We start from the raw sequence: 15,844 nt of genomic DNA on the forward strand, positions 1-15,844 counted from the left end.
AAGGGGCATGAACTTCAGAAAAAAGAAAGTTGGGGAAAATTTTAATTAACAAGATATCAATGGAAGTATCTCCTTTCAAACATAGAGATCACTGAAAAGGAATAGAGATTTCAGAAATAGGTCTATGCACATAAGGTCAATTGAATATCTAAAAAGTTCCCAAGGCATTTCAATGTGGAAAAGACAGTGTTTTTCACAAATGGTGTTTAAACAATTGGTTATCCATATGCCATATAAAGGAATAAAATATTAATTCTTATAACAATGTGAATGAATCTTGTAAACATTGTGCTAAGTAGAAGAAGCTAGTCATAAAACATTAAATACTGTATGATTCCATTTTATATGTAATTCTAGAAAAGGGAAAACTAGAGTTGAAGAAAACAGATCAGTTTTCCAGGGATCAGAGCATGTAGGAGGAAATTGATTGCAAAGGGACAGGAGGGAACTTTGAGGGGTGACAGAGATATTCTGTATCACGATTGTGATATGGACTGTATACATTTGTCAAAACATTGAATTGTTCACTTAAAATTGGTATTTTTTATTATCAAGCTGCCCCAAATTTGGCAGATTAAAAGAAAAATAAAGTATATGTTTTAAGTGGTCTATTATTTAGTGAATGTTAGTTTTAAGTAATTTTTAATATCTAATTGAACTCAAAATAAGTATAATATAAATAATAAATATCACTATTGCTCACAATAAACCCAAGAGATGCGAAACTTATGGTGGTCCACGATCATTTAGCTAATTTGTAACAAAATGGGAATTTGAATCTGGATGTTCCTGATGAGAAGGACTCAAGTCATTTACTACCCTATATTGATTCCTAAGTGATTTTTGCAAATACAATGATGTGAAAAGTTTGTCTATCAGGGTATAAAGCAAATGAGATTTTTAGGATTAAAATCCTTAGTAAAGATTTTAAGACTTTAGGCTACAAATGAGTGTGTTGGGGAGCAATTTGTATACTTATTAGGATCCATGAAATCTGTTATTCAGATGGACTATTTTAATATGTTTTGTACTTTAAAAAATTTCAATTAAGGCTCTGTAGGAGTGAATTTATCAAATTTTAATCAACACCTAGTTGAAGAAAAAAAAATGTATCAGCATGTATGAATTCAAAATAGCTTAACCTTTACAAGTTCACATACTCATATAGTCATTGCCTTACCCCGAAACCTCTTAATGTCTTAAAAGTGTATATTCGGTTTACACACCAGGGTGGTTTTTGGTCTATTGCAGTCTCACCAGTGGTGTTGATACGGAACTAGGAATGAACCCAAATTTTCAACATTGTCAAGAGCACATTTAAAATTATAAAACTTGTTTTCTATTTCTAAAAGCTTAGCACCATATTACAGTCAAGATATATGAATTGTAGAGTAGGTGCTTAATTTTAAATGTTGTTTCTGTCCTTGACTTAAAGGCAATATCTCTATTTTCTTGTATCTAAAAAGCCTGTGTCTATATTCTCTCCCAATGCTTAAGGGAAAGTTCTAAAGTCACTGAAGAGCAAGTATTTTAAGTATTCATTTGGAAGGGTTTCTTTAATGGTCTAGTTACAAAAGCTGTTTTAAAATAGAGTCATAGTGAAAGTTATTTACTATAGGAACAAAAGTAGTACTTTGTACTTGTGTTAATATCTTGATACTTTGTATACATATTGTATATAAGTTAAGCAAAGAAAAAATGAAGAGTAATGTTAGAATTATACATTTCATACCTTTATTATAAAGCATTTACTTCATGCCTTATCTATGCTTTTCCAAGCAATAGTGATAAAGTGGTGAAGAGACTGGTAAGATGACTGGTCTCATGATGTTTCCTCCTAGAGAGGAGATATAAACAGAAAAAAAGAAATAAAGCCAATAAATACACAAACAAAGTAATTCAAGATAGTAATTATAATATCAGGAAATGGAACAAGATATTATGATAGAGAGTTATTGAGCACAGGGGTGGGGCTTGGTAATTATTTTAGAAGTAAGTGGTCTGTTTAGGCAGGCCTTTCTACAAATATGACATTTCAGACCTGAACCAAGAGATATGAGAAGGTCAGCAGACTCCAATAAGGGAGGGAGCGTGCTCAAGGTCCTCAGTTTGGGAAAGAGGTTGGCATATTACAGGAAATGAGAGAAGGCTGGTGTGACTGGTGCATGGTGAGCAATTGGGGAGGGATAGGAGAGATCTTGAAAGAGAGCCAATGGCAACATCACGTAGGCCTTAAGGCCGAAGTATGAATTGGGCAATTCCTGAAAGCGTCATGGGAAGCCATTCAAAGATTTTAAGCAGGGGCCTGAAACGATTTACAGTCTGAAAAACTCACCCTGGTTGTTCTTTGGGAAATGGATTGCCCTGGGATGTGAGAGTCAATAACAAGTGTGGTTTGGAGACCATTGTAGGAGTCCAGCCCAATATGGGATCATGCTATACGTACAGCTTTGCAACTTATTCCGCTCAACTTACACTGCAAGTATCTTTCCATGGCAATAAATCAACATTTCAACAACTTGAGGTACCTTGTCTTATGATTTATGTTACTTTTAGTGGTTGCTTAAAGGAAGATAGCAGGAGAGAGGAAAATTTGTGGACAGACCTAGGATACATTTTAGAGGTTGGGCCAAATAGAACATACTGATTGATGTAAGGGTGGAAGAAAGAGGAACTCAAGGGTGCCTTTTTTTTTTTTTTTACTTTTTGTTGTAGTAACATATATACTGCTCAAAATTTCCTGATTTATTCACTTTCAAGTATAGAATTCAGTATTTATTACATTCACAATATTGTGCTACCGTCAACAATATCCACTACCCCAACTTATTCTTCACCTCAAACACAAACTCTGTACCCATTAACAAATGACTCCCTCTTCCCACTCTCCCCATATCCTCTCAACTCCCAGCCCTTTGTAACCTATAGTCTATTATCTATTTCTATAAGTATTGATAGAAATCCTGACCAAAATATAGGGCTATAATTTTCAAGTTTCTTTCTTTCTGGTAAAAATATGAAAAGGGGGATTAATGAACATCAGACCTTGTGCCCTAAAGGAAATGAGGATGATTTGATTTTCTTTTTTATTAATTTATTATTTGTAGTGAGATGTTTATGAAGAAACACTAACTTTAGTGGAAGTTGCTTTTACAAGTCTGGTGATATGATAATGTAACCACAGAAAGTGTTGAGAACTCTGGCGGCTATAAAATTCTTTTGTATTAACTTTTGAAAGATTAAACAATGGACATAAATTAAATACAATGTAAGTACTGAGGTTATACTGACCACAGCACTTATCTTTTTCTAATCCATTTAGTTAGGAGACATCTTAAATGGTCCATCTATTGTACTGAAATAACCACATTGTCATTACTTCAGTTTATTTTGTTTTATAGGTGTGATAAATAAGCCATTTAGAAGTGTGAACTGCAACTGTAGAAAGCAGAACTAGAACAACCTCAGAAATGAGTAACTATAGAAATAACTGTCTTGCCTTCCTGGCCTGAAACCAGGAACGCCACTTTTCTCCAAACTTCTGTTATGTTTTCATGCATTCAATACACAATCCAAATAAAAGGAAAATCAAAAATCTGTTTTTGAACTATCTGGAAGAGTTTCTGCTTCTAATTCTTGTTTATTTATCATGCAATGTTATCACCATCAATTCTAAGAATCAAATGAGGGTCAGCCTCATGATCTTGCAGAAAGACACAAGTTGTATTTCTGGGTGGCTTTACTTTTACTTTACAAGCATACACCGTGATGGTCCCATTTATTTATAAATAAATAACAGCATATGCTTTGAGTTTGGTCACAAGTCTGTGGCATGTGAAAACGTCTATCAAATGATGTCTGGTTTGCAAACTTGCATTAACTTCCTTTATATACATGATTAATTCTATCAGCAGTTCCCTTGTTTGGTGCTTCTATCACACTTTCTGACATTGCTATGCTTTTCTAAATTTATTAGAAATTATATGCAACTTTATTTATCCAAAAGCGTAGTCGCTTAAACATGTTCTTTGTCCCTCTTCACATCTTTGTATTTATGTGCTTCTAAAGTTTCACCTTTTCTCTACTGCCCAAATATTGCGATTTATGTTGGGACCTAGTCCTTCCTCAATCAAAGACCATTTGAAAATTGTATTTAATAAAATTCAGACATATGGCCATTGTCCCTTCTGGAGGAGCTCAGCCTTTCCATCTCCATGATACAAGACATAAATTCATTTTTGCTCATTGTACTCATTTTCAGTAGTATCTAACATATAGAGGCAATTATCTATTATTTGAAGCAAGTAATGAGCTCATTAAAAAAAAAAAACATTCTCTGGGAAGAGAGAAAAAACTCAGTAACAAATCATGTAACTTCGTCCCGAGGAATAGACTGATTGAGAATTATATACTACATCAATTAGCCCATCTCTCTCCCTCATTCTCACTCTTCTTCTCCCTTAGGGGCATTAGAAGAGTCACTTACTCATCCTTCTTCCTGTTTTCATGTGGTCTATTTCCACATTCCTCTTCTCCTCAGCCCCTCAAATGGAGGAGTGCCATGTTGGATTGATGAACTGGGAAAAGGAACTGGGCATGCTCAGCTCGCTTCCTTTTGCGCAGGGTTCCAGCTTGCCCACAGATGCAGGGCTTTGGTCTGCTCTCTGCTCTGTCAGCACTATCAAACTGTATGTTGAGATAATTTGAATTATCAACCGAGTTTACTGGTTTTCCAAAGTAAAACTTTCAGCTGTTGGCTATTTTATTTTTCTTACTCTCGAAAAGCAAAAACATTGGACATTATATTCCTTAAAATTAAACCTGACTTTGTTACAGTCCTTGACAAAACTGAGTTTTGTATATTTAATCATGCTTCAGTGATTATGTTGATTCTAAAGTAAATGTACTATCTAGAAACTAATGGAGCCAAAAGAGAAAGTTCATTGAGTAAGAGCAGAACAAATATATTCATCAGAGATATTGATAATGCTGTGGTAGAGGATGCACAAAAAAATAAAGTATGAATTCATTTTATTTCAACTGGGACAATAGTGCTTGAATGCATGTTTTGGATTATTTACTCCCATATTTTTTCAAGGAAAACAACAATTAATTTGATCAACATGATTCCACGTTAACTTCTTTTAGTCAACTTCATTAGCATGTTTCAAAAAAGGAAAGTAAACAAATGACCAATTTTGGGAAATTAATTAGCCTGTTGACAACAATTGATTTCAAAGAAATTTCAATTTACTCACTAGCCAAATGGCAGGAACTAATTCAAATACCTTGGTATTTGAGGATTTGGGAAATGGTTTGGAAAATTTGATTGAACTTTTCTATTTCTCTACCCTTTTCTTATCCTTTAAAACACGGAACATTTTTAAATGGATGCCAAGTTCTTGGGGAAAAATATTCATATCCTTATTATTCACGCCCATGACTTTTATCCAGTCTGAGCCTTGTAGGAATTGCTATATTTATAAATAAAAAAAGTAAAACCACTATTGCAGCTCGCTCTTTTTTCTCCATGATGTGTAACAGTTTTTGTTTTTGTTTTTATTTCTGGCTAGTATTAATAACAGTTCATCTATGCTTCCTTTATGTAACTGTCATTTTACTTACCTAATGACGTGCAAAGTTTTCTCCTTACGTGGGAAGGTTTAATTTTGCTTGATAAGAGTATCTTTGCAAAGCAGTGGTTTTGAGGTCTTGAATATTTTCCTGTAAATCATAATCCTTCAGAAAAAGATCTCAGTTGCTCAATCATGAAACACAAATCCACATTAACAATAATGGAATTTAATAAAATTATAAGATTAAGTTTTACATTACTTTACTGATCTTACTATATAATATGCTGATTATGGATATAAAATTAAAGTCTGTGGAGATTTAGAATTAAATTTTGAGGAAGATAATTCATTTCTGTCCCAAGGTACTTTTCCAGGACAAAGTTAAAATATGAATTTACATAGGGCTTATTAGGAATATCAAAAGTTATTGGCTGCATGACCTACAAGCTTCCCAGAAGTTAATAAAATTGCTTCTATAGATTCTAACTCATGGAGATAAAGATGTGTGACACAGTTAAGAGCACAGAGCCAAGAGTCGGGATCTGGGGGGAAATCCTATCTTCACCACTTTTTGTCTGTTCAACATTAGGCAAGTTATTTAACCTATCTGTGCTTCTATTACTTTTCCTATAAAATGATCATTGTAAAGAGCTATCTCCTAGAGTTTTATGATTCAATTAGATAATACATGTAAAGTGCTTAAAACAGTGTCTGACATATGGCAAACACCCTCTCTGTGATAGCTGTTATTATTCATCAAAAGCAAACAGAAGTTGTTAGCATTTCTCACTAAATGAGAAGTGTTTAGCTGTGGCACCATTTTGATAAGGTATGCATGAGTAACAATTTACTCATTTTTGTCATTTAATTCTCACAATATTTCCAAGTTATAAGTATCATCTGTTAGACTCCTAACATATACATCAAACAAGACTTTATGCCAAGAATACTGGAAATTAACCATTACAGACAAACTATAAATATTCACTGAGCACTCACTACATAAAGGCACCGTGATTTAAAATGTTGTGTTCAGATTTCTGTTTCTTATAATATTGGTTAGTTATTTGGACAAACCCTTTTGCATAACCCACTAACAATGCTGAGCAAATATATTTTTAAAATTTCTCTTTAATAGTATTGTAGAGGAAATGAGCCAGTGAAGAACTCTTAACCCCAAATTACTGGGAAAGCAGAACACAGATATGTGAGCAGGACACATAGTAGAAATCCAGTTTTGCCCTAAGGGATATGGTCTTACCATTTGGTGATCTGGAGAGAGAAGGGGCCTGAGGCAAGAACCTGAGCCCGCCGTGGTGGGGACTTTATTAAAGACCTTCCCATGATTAAACTAGGGGTTCAAAGAGCCAAATACTCAGGGTAAGTGTGACCTGAAGTATGACCTTACTAAACTTTCACCCCTGTTGGACTTCACTGAAGCTTCCCTTAGTTCAGAGCCGAGCACAGGGGACAAAGAAAGGGATATAGCAGCCCAGCCTGAGACTGGGTGTTCTTGGTATCATCAAATTATGAACTTGAATTGAGGAATTCTCAGACTGAGTTTCTCTAAGAGGAGACACATGAAGAGGGAAACTTCATGCAGTCATCAAAGAAGACTACGGATATTTATTTTCAATGAGCTTATGCTTATAAAATGACAAAATACACAATAAAACACATCATGAGCAAGAAACAGCAGATGAAGAAAAAAACCCAGCAGAAATAGATTGATAGAGTTCAAATGTAGATTTCATTGACTAGGTTATGCAAATAGTTATTCTTATTATTTTAAAGAAATAAAAGACAGATTTTAAAATCTGAAGGAAATGGGTATTATAAAATGTGGCATAGCAGATTTGAAAAAAAAAAAAGAATCAAACTGAATTTCTAGAAATCAACATGAAATAGCCAATAATAAAACCTTGTTGATCAGACTGTACATCAGAACAGCACAATTGGAGAGATAATTAGTAATCTAGGATCTAGGTCAGGAAGAAATTATCCAAATGGTGTGCATGGATACAAAAAGATGGAAAAAAAGAAAAAGATTTTAAGAGATATGGGGTTATCAGTAAATTCCAATATATGTTTAATTGAAGTTCTATAAGAGTAGAGGGAGAATGGAAAAGGGGCAAAATATGAAGAGATAAACATTGACAATTTTCTATAGGTGATGAAATATACTTATTCACAGATTCAAAAGCCCAGGGAACCCTAAAGCTGCATAAATAATATGAAACCCACACTGTATTATATTGTACTGGCAAAGCAGGAGATCAAATACCAAAAGTAAGATCTTCAAAGCAGCTAAACAAATCAGGGACAATTAAATTTATTTTTCGAGAGCTACAATGAAACTCAAAGAAAAATTCCACTCTGGAATTCTATACATGGTGTGATGGTTAGGTTCAGGTGTCAGCTTGGCCAGGTGATGGTGTCCAGGTATCTGGTCAAGCAAGCACTGGCCTAACCATTACTGCAAGGACATTTGTGGCTGGTCAATAAACCAGAAGGCTGGTTTATTAAATCATCAGTCAACTGGCTGCAGCTGTGACTGATTACATCAATGAAGGGTGTGTCTTCCACAAGGAGAGAATTCAATCAGCTGGATTTAATCCAATCAGTTGAAGACTTTTAAGTGAGACAGACAGGGGACCTTCACTTCTTCTTCAGCTAACCAGCGAAGAGTTTCCTGAGGAGTTTATCAAGCAACTTCATTGGAATTGCCAATTTGCTGCCTGCCCTATGGAATTTGGACTCATGCATTCCCACAGTTGCATATGACACTTTTATAAAATCTTACATTTAGATATCTCTTGTTGATTCTGTTTCCCTAGAGAACCCTAACTAATACAGCTGGTAAAATAAATTTCCAGAATAAGGACAAAATAAAGACAAATGTACTAAACATAAAACAAAACAACAACAACAAAAGAGAAATAACCACAAAATATGAAAGAGTTTGTTAATAGGAGGGCCCCAGTAAAGAAAACTACAGAAGGTATACTTTATTTTGGACAGTGAGCTCAGGTGGAAGATATGAGAAGCAAAGAAAATGAAGAGGAAAGAAAATGATAAATGTGGGAAAATTTACATCAGGATTTCTCAACCTCGGCACTATTACCATTTGAACTGGACATTATTTGTTGTGGGGGGCTGAACATTTTCATTTTAAGATGCTTGATAAAAGTATCTGGCCTTTCCATTAGATTCCAGTTGCATCCCCCTCCCTATTTTGATAACCAAAAATGACACCGAACATTGCCAAATGTTTTCAGGGGCTCAAAATTGCCTCTGTTGAAAACCACTGATCTAAATGAAAATTGATCTATAAAACAACGATTAATATCTTGTTGTTAATAACACAAATAAGGAAGGGGAAATGGATGTGGTAGAAGAGGAAAATATAGAGATAATAACAATGACCCAAAGGAAAGAAAGAAAGGAAATAAAAAAAGAAACAAAGAACAGGAGACAGAAAAAAAAAAAAAAAACCCACCAATTAAATGGGGAGACTGGAACCAGAATAAATTGGTAATTACATTAAAGGTAAATGAATAAATGATCCTGTCAAAGATTTACAGACTAGGTAATATAATAAAATTTTAATTACATGCTACTAATGAGAAACACATTTGAAACCAAAGGACAATTAATTCGAAGGTAGAAAGGAAATAAATGATATATCTTGAAATAACAAACCAAAGGAACCTAGTGTAGCTCTATTATTACCAGACAAAATTTTTAAGCATCCTGGATCAGTCAACATTTCTGTCTTGCTGGTTTCAAATCTGTGATGCAATGGAGTCAACCTTTTGTTGCCCTTTCCCAGTGTGTTTGTAGAGTTTGTTTTGTGCACGTAAAACCAGAAAAGAAGCACTGTGAGAGAATAACAGGATTTAGTATACCCAAGAGCAAAACGGATAACAGTGATGACCAAGATGCTTCAAGCATGTTCTACACTAAAACAGACTGGCTTTCTTCAAAAAAAAAATCTATTTTAGGTGAAATATATGGAAACTTTCAAAAGATAACATGCCCCTTGGTTTGTATTGAAAGTACTCCATAAAAAAAAAATTCATTTATAAAACTGTGTCAAATAACTCAGCCGCTCTGTAATTATGATCTTTCTATCTCTCTTTTTAGTTTTTACTTCTTTCCTCACACACACACGCAATCAAAAACAAACCAGCATACGGAGACATTTTGTACTCCCGTAGAAAGAAATCTGAACCTGTTTTAAAAAAATTGTTTAGCATAACCCCACAGAATCATCTGCTTAATTTTATTTATTTTGGCAAAGATGCTGTCACAGATGTTCATTATTACACAACGAAAACACGTTACTAGTGTGATAGATAGCTCATAGTCGTGATGGCGGGGCGGTGCCCGTAGCAAAGAATCCCAGTAAACTTCAGAAGGGGGTTTATGTGTGACCTGGTCATGGGTTAGTTAAGTGTATATCTGCAACTTGTAAGGGTCTGGTTTCTTTTTAGAATACAGAGGTAAATTCATTTAACCCCATTTGAAGCTGATGAGATAACCGAGCAATAGTGCTAATGGAAGGGGGACAGAATTGCAACTAGTTTAAAAGGCCTTCAAAGCAATGTTTTGAAGGATCTGGGGAAGATAAAATGCCCAGGCTGCTCTTTTATCACTTTCCCATGCCAGTGTACCTTCACTGCAACCTAGGGACTTTGGACCTTGCTGTTTTAGTCTCACTTCAACGGGAATTCTGCATGACCTTGTCAACTCTGAGAGCAGTATAATAAACAGTGCAGGGCTCTCAGGAAAGAGCATGCTTTAAAAATTCTATAAATAGACTCTGGGGTTAATTATTAAACTCTCAAGGCTGTCTAGTAAGTAAACAATAAATCTACCAACCCCAAAAACTAATTCCTGTGCAGTTCCAAAATCTCTGATGTTTGTATTGACTTCCTTTCTCATGTTCCTTATTAACAGTTCTTGGTTCCCATCCTCTTTATTGAAAGTGCAGGTTTCTTTTTAATATCTTCATATTCTTTGCATTACTAATAAAGCTTGGTATATACAGGCAGCCTCCCAATTTAATGAATGCATCAAAATTATTTCCTTACATATAAATATAATTTTAATGAGGACCTTCTGTTAAGGTGGGGGACATTGTGATAGACAAAAATATTTTTAAAATTTATTTAGGAAAGCTAAAATGCATGGATTCAGTCCTATATAACATTCTGTTTTGTTTCTTCTGATTTTACCAGCAAATATCTTCTTTGTTGCAAACATTAGTGATGTAGTCCATAAGGGAAGTTGTCTCAATCATTATAAGCTCCTTGGACCGTTATCCTCTTAAAACCTCCACAACGCAAACCTCAATTCAATATTTTGCAAAGCCTATTTAAATTTTAGTAGGCTTATATCATATTCAGATGCAGTAATACCCAAAATGATAATATTAAAACAACGATGTCTTTGTTTGATAGAATTGCTCCTACATAGCAAGACTGGAGAAAGCATATGTTAGATGGAACTCTTCATTTAATAGAATTCCTGGTAACTGGATCAGGCAACCAGTGTTACTATAGGCTACCAGCCAGGACATGTTCCACTAGTTACATGAAACCAGTCATTAGAATGGTTTGTATTGAAATTAGTTCTGCTTCTGGGTCCAAAAGCATGTTAAGGTCCGTAAAAATGTTCACTTTTCCCCCAGTATGAATAGATTTGCACAGTCACTACACTCATTTTATCTCTTTTGCTGTCATTTCTCATCATTTATCCTAGGTCTAAAGTTGTGTTGTCCTTTCTCATAAAATATATAAAATCTGATTTTTTTTTTTTTTTTCACTTTTATGCTCCAAATTGGGTTTCCAGAAATGGTGATTACTATTGAGCTGGTCTTGCTGTTGTCTTACACATTTAAAGTTTCTCTATAAAGCAGCTCTGACACCTTGCCCTCTTTTTTTTCACCCTGACATATTTGGCTTTTGTTGCCTAATATTCCCAGAGAAAAAGACTGTCTGGAATGAGATGGGTCATCAGGAATTTGAACAGTAAAATGTCAAATGTTTGGTAGAAAGCACTTTAGTGATCAACTTTTTATAGCTAAGAAATAGCGTCCCAGAGAGAAAAAGTAAGTTACCCAGTATCTTAAATCTCTGTATTTAAGTAATAACAACAAGATACATATTGCAAGAAGATAAACATTGATAAAGAATTTGCATTTCATTATGATATCATACCTTGATATGCAGACTAACTCAACAAAGAGAGAGTCTTTCCTTTATTTTAGGTCTTATTCTTCAGGAAGTTAGTCATGCTTTTGAATTTATTACTTACATATGGCTACCAGAACTTAAGTTTCACAAAAGCATAAATTCTTGTCTTTTTTGTTCATGAATCAATCTTAAGTATCTACAAATGGACCTGATGTGTAGTAGGTGCTTAGTAAATATTTGTTGAGTAAAAGAATAACTATGTAACATTGTGGAATAACTATGATATTAAAAGGAATATGAGAAAGAAGTCAATAAAAACATGAGAGATTTTGGAACTGCACAGGAATTAGCTTAATTAATATTATATGCATAAAGTTTATTATATTGCACATATCACTGTGTTTATTCCTGGAGGCTTACACCACTTTAGCTTATGTGTTGTAGTTAGCACTGCTAAGCAATTAATCATATGCTCTGGGCATACCATACCTTAATACCCAGAAGCAATATTAACTTCATTAATGCTATTTAAAATCAAAGTTATTACAACTGTGCCCTTATTTTTCATAGTTTAAAACCAAATGTAGATTTGAAAATTAGTCCACAATCCCAGCAGCAGCACATCTGCTTTGCGTGCTGAAGGGAGGAGGTGACAGAGACTCAAAAATCTACCCTGGAATATGTCAGAGTGTCCACGGCACAATACTCTGCTAAATGAAAACATTCCAGAGAGTTACTACTCTGTACCATGCCCGTAATTAGGATGGAACAGGCATGAGAAGCAAAGAGGGTAACTTAAAGCTTTATTATTTTTTCTTTTTTTCCTGCTACCTTCTCTTTTGGGAAATAAAAAGCACAGCCTAATATAGGCAAAGTCAAAATTGTAGTAATGCATCATCATAAGTATGCATAATAAATGCAAAGTATTGTTTCAAGCATTTGCATTATATTTAAAGAGTAGAGGCCATGAATTAAGAACAGTATGTGCTAAGGAAGTTCAAAAAAAAATAATTTGGAATAGAAAGAATAAAAACAACACACACGCACAAATACTTTCATAACAAGAGAGGTCTACACTGCAAAAAAAACCTCCAGAAATGCATTAGCAATGCTTGCCATTTGGGAGGTAAAAGTGACCACTACCCACTGTTATGTGGAATACAACTCCCTGATAGTATGTGAATAATCATTTTTTGGCTGTACAACGTATTTCAAAAGAATCTGATGCAGTGGGCCAGAAAAACTGTTCAGCACTGAGTTGGGTCTTAGCTAGCTATAATCAAGGGCATTCTGAAGTTTTGAAAAATATCACTATGTACTGAGTATGTATTGGGATATTCCTATGACAAGTTTATTTGACAGTGCTCCACCCCATCTCTCTTCTCTCTAACTCATGCTGTCTGCACACATTTTTCCTCTCCTTCTCAGTCTGATCTTGAGATTAAAAATATGGTTTATGAATCCCTAAGAAGTGTGAAACATTGCCCAGTTGCCATTTCTAAGACACACCAAGATGATTTGACAACAAAAGAGAGAAAACTGTCTTAATTTGCCATGCTTCTATGTCAAATACCTCACAATGGATTGGCGTAACAAAGGGAATTTATTGTTTAACTGTTTTTGGCGGCTAGAAGCTGTGCTTGTGCCCAGGGATGGCATTCTGGCACTGGCTTGCAAGGCAATCCTTGGAGTTCTCTGGCTTACCCATCACATGGAAATGTCCTCTCTTTTCTCCATCTGCCCTCCCATTTCTGCTCACTTTCTGTTTCTGGCTCCCCGCAATGGCTTTCTCTTTATAAAATCTCAAGTAATCCACAGTAAGACCCCCCCTCTTTCAGTTGAGCCACACCCTAACTAAAAGTAAATATCTTCAAGAGGCCTCATTTACGATAGGTTCATACTCAAAGAGAAGTGGATTAAGATTAAAAACGTCTAAATCAGATTACATAATTCAATTTAGGACAGACAACATAAGGGAGAAGCTGCTGAGAACAAAATAAAACAAAACAGAACATTCACTTTACATTAATATTGTAAAACAGTTATTTAAAACATCATTACGTTGAGTGAGAAGAATGGAAGAAGTCACACCATTCCACATGATGGACTGGCTTCATCAGAATAGAAAGACATTAAAGGTTTGACAGTTCTCTCAAGTTCAGTGGAAGTTTATGGACATGGCCTGAATACTGAACTGAATAGGGTTAGCAGATTTAGCAAATAAAAATACTGGTTTAACTGGGAAACAGGTAAATTTGAATTTCACAAAAATAACAACTAATTTTTTATCTAAGTATGTCCTATCTAGGTATGTGCTATTGTGTGGCACCCCAAGTATATGAGACATTTTTAGACAAAATTTATTCTTTGTTTATCAGAAATTCAAATTTAACTATGTGTCCTGCATTTTATCTGATAACCTAGAATTGAAACACACTATTGAAGATGTTCTCAATAATGTTGATCAGATTATCTTTCTGCTTGAGAAAGAATTTATCACCCATGAGAGGATTTGCAGTATGATAAGGCCAGTACTATGACAGATTAATTGAGACAAAATTGAGTTTTCCATGTTTTCTCTGGAAAGATAGTTCAATATGAACAGATTACTACAGTGAAAGTCTGCATGCAACATGCCCCAATGAATGTATTTTGTTTAATGGTAAAAATCTTTTAATTCCACAAATATTATCGAGTGACTACCTTTGCCAGGTACTGTAAAAACAGCCTATGATGTTCCTTATGAAACAAAGAAAAATTTAGGATGGAGAAGCATGCATGACCCCCATAAACAAAATTGCGACAGTATTGAGTTCATGTCGGCTCATAAATAAATACCATTCACTTTCCTCTTTCTTCATTATTGAATTTGATTTGCACAAGTCATTGAATGATTGAGCTTTCCACCTGCAAATGGGTGATGTGATTATGTGTCCATATCTCACCATAGTTCTTTTCATTTTTTGCATTTCTAGAGTTCTTAGAGACTGTACCACATTAGTCACTTTTTAAAATATTAAGTGATCTTAGATGATTTTGATCTGATTTTTGCACACATATGGTAGTCTTATTTCACAAATAAACTCCAATATTCCTAATAATTTTGCTTTCCCTTAATAACTGGTAGTATCTGTTTTATTGGATGAAGAATAAGCCCTGAGAAAGATTTTAATTTGCTTGAAAATTTACTTTGAAATTTTCAAGATAATTAACAAGTGAGTCAATGTCTACTTAAGCTACTTTCATAAGAATAAAAGTAATCATGGATAATCAAGAGGATTTTCCTTTGCTATTTACTTTTCTTAAACTCAATTTTGTTGAGATATATTCACAAACCATATAAGCATCTACAGTGTACAATCAGTGGTTCATAGAACCATTATATAGTTGTGCATTCATCACCACAATCAATTTTTGAACATTTTTATTACCACACACACACAAAAATAAGAATAAAAATTAAAGTAAAAAAAAACACCCAAAACATCCCATCTCCCCCATCCCTCCTATTGTTCATTTACGTTTTGTCCCCAGTTTTCTACTCATCTATCCATATACTGGATAAAGGGAGTGTGAGCCACATAGTTTTCACAATCACATGCTCACACAGTGTAAACTATATAGTTAAACAGTCATCTTCAAGAATCAAGGCTACTGGGTTACAGTTCAACAGTTTCAGGTATTTCCTTCTAGCTATTCCAATACACTAAAAACTGAAAAGGGATATCTATAAAATGCATAAGAATAACCTCCAGAATAACCTCTCAACACTATTTGAAATCTCTCAACCACTGCAACTTAATTTTGTTTCATTTCTCTTCCCCCTTTTGTTCCAAGAAGGCTTCTCAATCCCATGATGCCAGGGCCAAGCTCATTCCCATGAGTCATGTCCCACATTGCCAGGGAAATCTACACCCCTGGGAGTCATATCCCACATGGTGGCAGGGGTGGTGGTGGTGGGGGTTGGGAGGAATGGCCATGGATTTACCTGCAGACTTGGCTTAGAGAGAGAGGCCACATCTGAGCAACCAAAGAGGTTCTCTGGGGTGACTCTTAGGCACAATTTTA

The 15,844-nt window shown here is 34.7% G+C and overlaps 1 long non-coding RNA gene across 1 annotated transcript in view; it reads left to right on the forward strand.

Annotated features, from left to right (window-relative positions):
* The first annotated feature begins 2,350 nt into the window (after nucleotides 1-2,350).
* The window catches only part of LOC119527000, a 62,131-nt gene continuing 48,637 nt past the window's right edge, over nucleotides 2,351-15,844 (forward strand). Inside the window, exon 1 of the long non-coding RNA XR_005215301.1 lies at nucleotides 2,351-2,524. This is a non-coding gene — a long non-coding RNA (uncharacterized LOC119527000). The remainder of the gene's footprint in view (nucleotides 2,525-15,844) is intronic.

The sequence above is a fragment of the Choloepus didactylus genome, chromosome 1 (assembly GCF_015220235.1).
Source record: "Choloepus didactylus isolate mChoDid1 chromosome 1, mChoDid1.pri, whole genome shotgun sequence".
Taxonomy (NCBI): domain Eukaryota; kingdom Metazoa; phylum Chordata; class Mammalia; order Pilosa; family Megalonychidae; genus Choloepus; species Choloepus didactylus.